The sequence below is a fragment of the Giraffa tippelskirchi genome, chromosome 8, assembly GCF_054371585.1.
Source record: "Giraffa tippelskirchi isolate mGirTip1 chromosome 8, T2T-mGirTip1v1.2.pri, whole genome shotgun sequence".
In the NCBI taxonomy this organism is placed as follows: domain Eukaryota; kingdom Metazoa; phylum Chordata; class Mammalia; order Artiodactyla; family Giraffidae; genus Giraffa; species Giraffa tippelskirchi.
In genome coordinates this window covers 145,063,921-145,066,451 of record NC_137282.1, presented here as the reverse complement: position 1 = coordinate 145,066,451, position 2,531 = coordinate 145,063,921, and positions in this window count along the sequence as shown.

The following is a 2,531-nucleotide window of genomic DNA, read 5'->3' as shown; positions in this document are numbered from 1 at the left end:
TAAGTTCAGCCCTGTACACTTACCTCTCCTGGTGAGGAATCCCTATAAGCCAGAAGGGGAGGAGAGAGAAAGCATTCCCTGAAAATTTAGAGGCACACTTGATCTAAACCATCCACCCAACATCCTCTCTAGGAAGAACTGTTTACTGGCAGAATCTATTGTTCCTCACTAAAAATACTGAAAAGGAGATATTTAACCCTTTCCCCATTCACACTAAGGTTCTCTGTAGTCTCACTATAGCCCAGTATACATCCTTATTAGTGACCCACTAGTACCAGCACTCCTGCCCAGGGAGTGGAACAGAGAGAAGCAGGTAAGTAGGGATTGAGCTACTCTAGGGACAAATATTCTCCCATGTTTATTCTTTTTTCTTGGAAACCTGGATATATTTACTATCTGGGTCTGTAACTATCCAGATATTTGACTCCATATAGGTTTTCAGTGGAACAGTGGTGGCCCTCAGCTTACTCCTTATGGTTCCACTGCCCACACCCAGCAGAATATCCATACCTTTTGGTACAAATAAATGTTCATTTAGAGTCTTTGATGCAGGAGACATGGGTTGGATCCCTGGGTCTGGAAGTTCCCCTGGAGGGATCACAAAGAGAACGACTAAGCATGGCAACCTGCTCCAGTATACTTGGTGGGAAATTCTCACAGACAGAGGAGCTTGGTGGTTATGGTCCAAGGGGTTGCAAAGAGTCAGATTCGACTGAAGTGACTCAGCCTGATGCATGATTAGAATCTGTGAGGTCAGTCAGAGTTTCTCTTTGATGATGGTGATGAAGCAGTATGTCCTGAAACTGATTAATGGACCAGAAACGCACTTAATGAAGTCCTTCTTGGGGTCCATTGCCTTTTCTCATCATGAAGGGTGGTCAGCGAGTTTGTACAACTCAGCTCATCACTCATCATTATAATATGTACCAGATAGAGTTTCACCCAAATAATGTTAGCTACCATTATGTGAAATTAGATATGAAATAAATAGTGCCACCACCCTCTTCTCCACTTATCTATTAAGATACGGATTCCAATAACTCTTGCAGAGTACTGAGTGCCTTTAGTGGGCCAACTTCCATTTGAATATACATAGCTGCTTTAGCATCTCATTGATACATAATTTAAACCTTTGTTTACGTGTATACAAGGTCCAAATATTTCTGTGGTTTTCAGAAATTAAGAGTATGATAACACTGTGCTCACATGAACAAAATTTACAGGTTGTAGTAGCCACTTCATATATAAGCAGTAATTAATTATTAATCATACTTTTTCTAAGGCAAAGTCAACCTCCATAAAGTCAATATAAAAAAATTAAAACTATAGTATGTTTTTCATTAATAGTATATGATATCTCAGAAAGATAGATATAAAAAAAGAGAAACAGATGAAAGAAAGAAGAAAGTTTAAAAGACTTATTTTGATCATGTGACCTTATAACCTCAATCAGGAAAGATCTCATGTCAAGAATTCTATTTTGGCATTGTCTTTTTTTTTATCTTGGTAAAAAATTCTACAATTCCTTAAATATTAGGGAAAGAACTGTGAAATATTTCTATCTTTCAAAATTAAAATATATTTAAGAATATTTCATGTAGGTGTCATCATTTCTGTAAGGATCCACTCTCAATGATACTCATCACATTCTCGGAAAACTCAACAATCCCCTTTTCCATTTACTCATTGGTTTCAGTGTTTTAAGGTGGTTAATGAAGGGCTGTAATAAGAGTACATATCTAATCATAAGACTCACAACTCCACCCTCATGTAAATGAAGCCACGACTTTTTTCCCCCTATTTTTTAAGTAAATTAATACCAGTGTCTTATTTTTAGATATATCTTTTTATAGCAACTCCAAATATCAGGTGTAGATTAAAGAAGTATATGCAAGTTCCATGAATGAAATCCCAATCTTTATAAGGTTTATCCAATTTCCCAGGTAGAACCAATGTTATAGAAATCTGGTCTTCTATGGACACAAAAGTGTTTCACTTTGTGCTGTTACCTGTCCCAAGATGAGGAGTTTCTACTGGATTTGAGTATATTCCTTTGGGAAGACCATGTACATTGTCCCAGAATGGGAGATGGGGTTTCCACCAAGGCTATCAGAGACCAGTCAACATTTTCATTCAGTTACCAACCATGTTCATCAGGAAAACAAAGAAAAAAGTAGGCAGCTTCTGTGATAATAATATTATTACACCTTTACTGCAATAACTACTAAATTCATGGAAACTTTTCTACACACATTCAAAGGGTAATGTTCTGATATGAAGAATAACAATATTCCCATCATGGTTCAGTATGTAAATATGATATAGATCATAGCTTCTGGGTAGGACTCACAGCCCTGGGATTTCATTATATCATAGTGGATTTTTAGGATACCAAAAAAAACCCTATGAAATATAGGTTGATGATACTGCATCATCTGTCAAAACTCTGGAAATAAGTGGTTCTGCTATAAGAAATCTTCAGATATACAAATGTTCAGTGTATTAGAGAAGTCAAACAAAAGAAAAAAGTC